Source organism: Gastrolobium bilobum, unplaced genomic scaffold (assembly GCF_033153095.1).
Source record: "Gastrolobium bilobum isolate Gb01-03AN ecotype WA unplaced genomic scaffold, APGP_CSIRO_Gbil_v1 utg322788, whole genome shotgun sequence".
Taxonomy (NCBI): Eukaryota; Viridiplantae; Streptophyta; class Magnoliopsida; order Fabales; family Fabaceae; genus Gastrolobium; species Gastrolobium bilobum.
The window spans coordinates 44,023-52,484 of record NW_026898393.1 but is presented as its reverse complement, the minus strand read 5'-3'; the positions used below and the strand labels follow the sequence as shown (position 1 = coordinate 52,484).

The following is an 8,462-nucleotide window of genomic DNA, read 5'->3' as shown; positions in this document are numbered from 1 at the left end:
ATAAGTTATGTTATCCTGTCTTTTCTTTAACCTCCCTGCTAATTCAATTCACTTCAAAATTCCTCAATTTAATCCAGGTAATGCTAACATACTCTACCAAGGATCTGCAGGACTTCGTGATGGATCAGGTGTTGATTTCAACTTGAATCAGTATACGTGTCAAGTTGGAAGGGTCATCTATGCCAATAGGGTGTTACTTTGGGACTCTAGCACAGGTCAACTCACTGACTTCAAAACTCATTACACTTTCTTTATTGACACTCTAAATCAAACTCAGTATGGCCATGGACTTGCCTTTTTCCTTGCTGCTGTTGGAACTGAAATCCCACCCAATTCTTCTGGTGGCTTTCTGGGCCTATTCAACACCACAACTAAAGTTTCATCCCCTAGCCCAGTTGTTAGACCATGCAACATGTTGGGATCAACAATAATTCAATTTCTTCGTCAGTTTTTACTCGTTGGAATGCTAGTCTACATAGTGGAGACACTGCTGATGTTTGGATTAGCTACAGTTCTACAACCAAGAATTTAAGCGTAACTTGGAAATACCAAAGAACTTCTGATCCTCAAGAAAATACCAGTCTTTCATATCCAATTGATTTAAGGACGGTCCTGCCTGAATGGGTTGCAATCGGATTTTCTGCTGCAACAGGTTCGTTAGGAGAAGGCCATAATCTTATGTCATGGGAGTTCAACTCAACTTTGGATAAAGGTGGAAATAATACAAAGAAGACAAGGTTGGTTGTGATACTAACTGTCTCTTGTGGTGTTCTAGTTGTCGTAGCAATTGCAGCAGCATGTGTGTTACTCTGGAGGAAGAAAAACAAAAACAAAAACAAAAAAAAAGAGGCTATGAATTTAACCTCGATCAATGATGACCTTGAAAGAGGAGCAGGACCAAGAAGGTTCTCACACAGAGAGCTTGCTTTGGTTACCAATAACTTCTCCAAGGACAGGAAATTAGGTCAAGGTGGGTTTGGAGCTGTTTACAAAGGCTACTTTGTTGATTTAGATTTAGCAGTTGCTGTGAAGAAAATATTAAAGGGTTCTAGACAGGGGAAGAAAGAGTATGTAACCGAAGTTAAAGTCATTAGCCAACTGAGACACAGGAATCTTGTGCAGCTCTTGGGTTGGTGCCATGACAGAGGTGAGTTTATGCTTGTTTATGAGTTCATGCCAAATGGTAGCCTTGATTCTCATTTATTCGGTAAAAGGGCACCTCTTCCTTGGAGTGTGAGGTACAAGATAGCTCTTGGATTGGCATCTGCAGTGCTCTATCTACATGAAGAATGGGAACGATGTGTGGTGCATAGGGATATCAAATCAAGCAATGTTATGCTAGATTCAAGTTTCAATGTCAAGCTTGGAGATTTCGGGTTGGCTAAGCTCATGGACCATGAAATTGGGCCACAAACAACAGGGTTGGCTGGAACATTGGGCTATTTGGCTCCTGAATATGTGAGTACAGGTAGGGCAAGTAAGGAGTCGGATGTCTATAGTTTTGGGGTTGTTGCCTTGGAGATTGCTACTGGTAAGAAAGCCGTTGATGTTATGAAGGACAAAGATGAAGAAATGGGATTGATTGAGTGGGTTTGGGGTCATTATGGCAGAGGGGAGCTGCTTGTGGCAATGGATGAGATTTTGAAGAAGGATTTTGATGAGAAACAAGGAGAGTGTTTGATGATTGTGGGATTGTGGTGTGCTCACCCAGACGCAAATCTGAGACCATCAATACGACAAGCAATTCAATTGCTTAATTTTGAGGCTGCTATGCCGAACCTTCCACCAAAGAGGCCTGTTCCAACATATCATGCTCCAACATATCATGCTCCTGCGCCATCTGTACTCTCAGGAGCAGCAGCTTCCACAACCACAATCTTTCAGATTGGTCGTTGATACAACATCAATGATATCACGCTGGCGTAACTTCTTCTGTTTGCACTAGTTTATCATATCACTATTAGTGTCCTGTGTTTCCATGATAGTATATAATATATAATGGGTTTAATATTTCTAGCGTGTGACGTTAGTAAATAAGTTATATACATTCACTCTCACAATAATGTTGTTTTGGGTTATAAAATTAGAAAATTATAATGGAAAATACTATTATATCCCTAAAATAAATTATAATTGTAAAAATAACTTGATTTTCATCTAAAAACGACATCGTTTTGGATTCAATGTAAATAAATTGTTATTTATATTGACCGTAAAAAAAGGAAACCCATATATAATTTAATGAATTAGAAAAGTATCATGTTGAGTATTTCTATTTATAAAATTACGTGACCCAGGTATATATTATAAGGTAGATGATGGCTTAAGGAAGATTATAAAAATATTGGTGAACTTTGGAAGTTCTTTTGTGAAAAACAAGACCGATTTATGCCTAACAATGTGCTCAATTCCCCTGAAAGTAATAAATGGATAATATAATTAAAATTTTGGTTTTACTAATATATAATTGTTTTTAAGAGCATTTGTTAATTAATTTCTCGGCTTTTTAAAATAATTACTGTGATCCGAAATGCTTTATATATCAAGTAATTATTTAAATGAACTAAAATATTTTTCATGTTGTCCCAATTATGCGCTACTTATAATAACCCGAATCAGTATACTGGAAATTTAGAAATTTTTCATAATGTGTTATATATTAATTTGATCAGAAATCTAATGATGAGATAAATTAGATACATATTTTAATTTTTACAGTATAACTCACTTTTCAGATAAAAATGCAATTACATATAATTTTTAGTTAAATTAGATATAGAATCTAATTTTTACAATATAAGTCACTTTTCAGATAAAGGTTCAATTACAAATAGTTTTCAAATAAATTAGATATAAAATCTAAGTTTTACGGTACAAGTCACTTTTTAGATAAAAGTGTAATTACAATGAGTTTTGGGGTATGTTGAGTCAAGATGAGCTCAGAAAAATATGGGAACAAAAGTAATGCATAGCAAATACTATGTTCATGGAGCAATTAATCAAAGGAGAGAAAATTTATACAAATTGCGCAAGCATACGCATCAACTAATATAGGGTTTCATGTGAGCCCCAGATTACCGTACTCAGGGAACAAATGTAAAAGTTGTGTTCGAAAGAAATGAAATTACTCGAGGAGCAATTAAAAGTAAAGAGCACTCATGTTTAGGAGCCAACTTGTTCTAAGTTAGGATTCACCAAAGAACACTTGCCATCAGCTAGTTAAACAAGTTAACCAATCTAGAAGGGCTAAGTACTGGGTGTTTTTCTTAACTTCACTGAACTCAAATTACAATAAATCGAGAGAAGGATAAGATTGGAACATGAAATAAGTAACAGAGAACTTAAAAGTAACAAATACCATCAAGAGCTTAACAAATCGAGTATTGTAGCATAATTATCAAAAGCAATTGTGAGGTTTGAAAGTATCAAGTATGGTGTAAAATAGTGATTTAGAAGAAGTAAAATCAATAAAGGAAACAGTAGGTCTTGGGATCAGTATTTTTGCCCTCTTGGTTGTTCCTTCAATGTTATATGGATTTAGAAAGGAATTACGCTCCTTTCACCTTGAACGGCTTAAGTAACTCCCAAGTAAACTGGAGCAAAAGGCTTTTACACCAAATCATACTAGGAGATCCGCGAATTGAAAATCTAAGAAGATTATGTTTGCCTTCTCAGAAGAGCATGGCTGAAGGGATCACTAGCAAAAGTGATTTACACATAACAGTGCTCCTCCTACTGGATATTCCTCTGACTCATAGCAAAATATCCTAAGATTTCTAATCTTGCTCCACACTTCTCTGTAAGGGTATCATCGATCAAGTGGCCTTGGGATGAGGTTGCAAACCAAAGGGTGTTACAAAATTAGAGCATTTAACCAAGGAATATCTCATAATTCATTAAGGAAAACATTAATTCATTACAAGTTCATCCTAAGACAAAAAAGGGCTACTTCTACCTCACCCTTAACCTACTTAGAAATTTATCTCATAAGGAGCATGATAAAAAATAAAGACTAAAAATTCAAGAAAACCAAGACTCTCTACTACTCTGGTATTTTTTACTTTTAAGTTCTGTATTACTTATTTCTTACTTTATCTTTACATTCTGATGGAGGCTTGTGTATTTCTGGTATTTTCCTGAGTCTCTTCCATGAAGGCATTGGAGTGTTGAGCCATTTATCCAACTAACCTCTCCAAATCAGAAGGTTCTTTGTTTGGGATTGGTGGAGGCAGCAGGTAGTTGTTAGAACTATAATCAAGACCACCTCCTTGACCTCTCATCTAAAAATTGCTACTTCCAAAAGGAAAATTATGATTTCTTGGAGTATTTTGTGGCAGAGGTCTTTGATCATACTAAACGCCATTCACCTGTACTTGTTGTGGTGAATCAGAAGGCATCAAAGGACATTTATTAGACTCATGATTGTCCTGGCAATACTCACACACAACAGGAGCAGCTTTAGTCTGAACACCAGCAAGCTGCATCTATCAAGCCTTGAGGTCAAGTTTGCTATCTGCTGAGATAACAAACTGTTTTCAGCCAGCACCGAATCATTACCTTTCAGTTGAAGGATACCTCTCTTAGGCTTGGATGACAGCACTTCATTTTCATTGGCATCCATCCTCTCAATCAACTCAAGAGTCTCATTTGCTCTCAGAGTTTTAATAATGCCACCTGTTGCACCATTCAGAACCATCCGGATTTCCGGTTTACAACCGCTGAAGAAGATCCGGACCTGATCACCGTTGGTCATGGGGTAATGAGGACACCTCCTCATTAGATCTTTGAACCGATTCCAGGCTGCACACATAGTTTCACCCTCAGCTTGAGTGAAATTGGTGATATCATTCACCATTTGATTGTATCTTTCCATCGAGAAGAACTCCGCAAAGAACTTGTTTGATAAATTCTCCTATGAGGGAATACTCCTCGCAGGCTGCCTCTCCAACCAATTCAAAGCTTTTCCTTTAAGAGCAAAAGGAAACGGTCTCGGCCGGACTGCATCATTGGACACTTGAGGATGTTTAATCGAGTCACAGATCATCAGGAATCTGTTTATGAACCTATGAAGGTCTTCATCATACTTTCCACCAAACTGAGCTCTCTCCACCAGTCGAATATTATCAGACTTGAGCTCCCAATTATTGTTGCCAACTTCAGGATGGACAACACTTGAATTGGGCCTGTTAAATAGTGGCGTCAGAATGGTGTCCATGAGTGGATTGTCCGCTTCATTATTCCCTGCCATCTTGTGTGCTTTTTCAAACAGAATTCCCAACTCGTTGAATGCAAGCTTCTTCCGAGCAAGTTTCCTGTTTCTCTTTTCTGTTTTTGTAATCTCCAAGTCAAGTGGAAATTCCGGCTCTTTACCCCGCATACAACTCAAAAAAGGGATTGGTAGCACTGTTCAAGAATAACAGAGAAATCAAAAATAAAAATAAAATAAAAATCCAATCTTAAAAATCATAATTAATTGATAAAAGATACGTCAATCCCCGGCAACGACGCCAAAAACTTGATGCTCACCGGCAAGTATACCGATCGCACAAGTAATATAATAGTAAGCAAAGTTCGTCTCTACAGGGATTGTGATCGTTTATCAATTAACAGTCCTTTCAAGAATGGAGGAGTTCAAATAGTTTGTGAAAATTGTTGTGGATTTGAGAATAATGAGAATTAAAATAAAACATATTTTTAGATTTTTTTGCTTTTAAGAAAGAAACAGATATGGCTTTTTGTAATTGAGAGAAAGAATTGTAGCTAGAGTGAACTCACCATATGATCCCCACTTCTTACCTTGGATTGATTTAAAAATACTTATTTATATAAATACTCAGATAATTATCATCTAGAATTAATTAGTTAAATCTCAATCCCTTGGCAATTTAACCCTTTAATCTCACTTGGAATCCTAATCCCTTAGTAACCCCTCATGAAAATTAAGCAATGAACACGATAATTAAAGCATCTGCAATTAATTATACATCTATTCCTAGCATGCATAATAATTGCTATCTTACCCCCTTTCAAGACCAAAAACCCCAATATTCCTATCTAGGGTTCTAACCCTCAAGCTATCATCCACTATTAGATTGATCAAGTCTAATAAAGAAAATAGACATTTCGCACAAGGTAAAGATAAAGAAATTTATATAAACGAATAAAAATAAACAAATCCGTCGTAACAAGGGTTCACATAAGGTTTGTGACCCTAACTACAATAAAAGAGATTAGCCAGCCATAGACATAGCCGACATACAATTATAAAATAGAATTCAAAATAAAATTACTAGGAAAAACGAAGAACGATCCTCTACTCTTCTCCTCCCTCACGAATCCTTGTTCTGCTCCGTCGTCAAAAAGTAACTTAAAGAACCCTCACAGCGTCCTTTTAAGTTCGAAATTGCCTCGACGCTGAAATCCGCGCGGGTCTAGCACCAAAATCTTGGCCTTTGTTGGTTTCTCGCGTGAGTAGCGCCAAACTGGCGTGGCTCCCGTGCCAACTTTCTGGTCTTTGTACTGCTTCCGGCGTTGTAACAACGCCAAAGTGGCGCGGGTAGCGCCACTTTCCTTTTTCAAGTTTTCTCAATTTTCCTATTTCTTCTTGCTTTAACCTGCAAAAATGATATAAAAGATGAAAAATAAACTGAAATAGGAAAACTAACTAGTAAAAGTAATTAATATACAATAAATTCTCTTTTATGACTAATTTCTTATTATTTTTGGCTTGGAAAACATCACATGCCAGAGGCACATCAGCTGACTTCATCCTGGAGCTAACCCCATCCAAAGAAGTGGGACAAGAGAATGAAGATCTCTGGACAATATATGTCGACGGATCCTCGAACTCTAAGGGGAGCGGAGCCGAGGTGATAGTTGAAAGCCCGGAGGGAGTGTCCATTGAACACTCACTTCACCTAGCATTTCCGACCTCAAATAACCAAGCTGAATACGAGGCGTTAATTGCCGGGATCATGCAAGCCAAAGAGCACAGAGCCAGGAGGATAAAGATCCTGAGTGACTCTCAGCTGGTTACGTCACAAGTTAAGGGAAAATATCAAGCTAAGGGTCCTCTCATGATGAAGTATCTCCAACAGGTTAAGGAGCTATTAGCCGAGTTCGACGAGGTTGTAATCCAATACATACCTCGAAACGAAAATAGCAGGGCAGACATCCTATCAAAACTCGCCAGCTCGAAAGGCTCAGGAAACCATCGCACTGTAATACAACAGAGCATCCTGGAGCCGACCTGCGTCATGGTGATAACCGAGACTAAGGATTGGAGAAGGCCAACAGTGACCTACCTGGAAAAAGGAGTCCTGCCAGACGAAACACTAGAGGCCAGAAAACTCGTGAGGAACTCGGCCTGCTTTACCATAGTAAAAGGGCAACTCTAAAAAATGGGTTTCTACACACCCATGCTGAAATGCCTAAATAAGAACGAAGCTGAGTATGTGTTGGTCGAGATCCATTAGGGCATAAATGAACATCACATGGGAAGAAAAGCTCTAGCCAGAAAGACACTAAGGGCAGGATACTACTGGCCTACGATGGAGGCGGACGCGAAGGAACACGTCAGAAGGTGCGAGCAATGTCAGAAGCATACACTCATTTTCGTGCTCCTCCTGAAGAGCTGCAAACCATTACGGCTCCATGGCCATTCTTCAAATGGGGGATGGACTTGCTGGGACCCTTCACCGCGGCTGAAGGACAGGTCAAATGGTTGATAGTGGAAGTTGACTACTTCACCAAATGGATTGAGGCTGAACCCCTCACCACCATTACCTCGGCGATAATACAGAGGTTCTTTGAAAGAAACTTGATTAGCCGATTCGGACTTCCCGCCGAGATCATCACGGACAACGGGACACAGTTCGCTGATAGAAAGTTCCAAGAGTTAACGACCGACTTCAAGATTACACATCGGTTTGCATCAGTAGAACATCCTCAGACCAACGGACAAGCCGAGTCTGCCAACAAGGTGATTATAAACGGGCTCAAGAAAAGGTTGTTCGAAGCCAAAGGAAATTGGGTGCAATAACTACACCTCGTCTTGTGAGGTTACAGAACAAGACTCAATCCGCCACAGAAGAAACCCCCTTCAAGCTGACATATGGGTGCGAGGCCATGATTCCGGTGGAAATCGGCGAACCATCTTGGAGGAGGGTACAAAGATTACGAGGAACTGAAAGTCAAAACAGAGAGGCACTCACTGTAGAACTCGACCTATTGGATGAATGCAGGGAGAACGCCAGATATAAGAATATGATGGTGAAGCGCCTAGTAACTGCTAGATTCAATAAGAAGGTCAGACCTCGGTCATTTCAGAGTGACGACCTGGTGCTAAGAAGAGCCGACATCGGCAACAAGAATGTCAGAGATGGAAAGCTCGCCGCGAACTGGGAAGGCCCCTACAAAGTCAAAGAAAACTTGGGAAATGGAGCCTACACCTTGGAAACTAT

At 39.0% G+C, this 8,462-nt stretch overlaps 1 non-coding gene and 1 pseudogene across 1 annotated transcript; both read left to right on the top strand.

Moving 5' to 3' along the window:
* The first annotated feature begins 7 nt into the window (after positions 1-7).
* On the top strand, positions 8-1,896 carry LOC133315712 (L-type lectin-domain containing receptor kinase IX.1-like; annotated as a pseudogene).
* A 2,855-nt stretch (positions 1,897-4,751) lies between these two features.
* LOC133315713 (small nucleolar RNA R71) lies at positions 4,752-4,857 on the top strand. Its single transcript, XR_009752119.1, has one exon. It is a non-coding gene; the product is annotated as a small nucleolar RNA R71 (small nucleolar RNA).
* Positions 4,858-8,462: the final 3,605 nt, after the last annotated feature.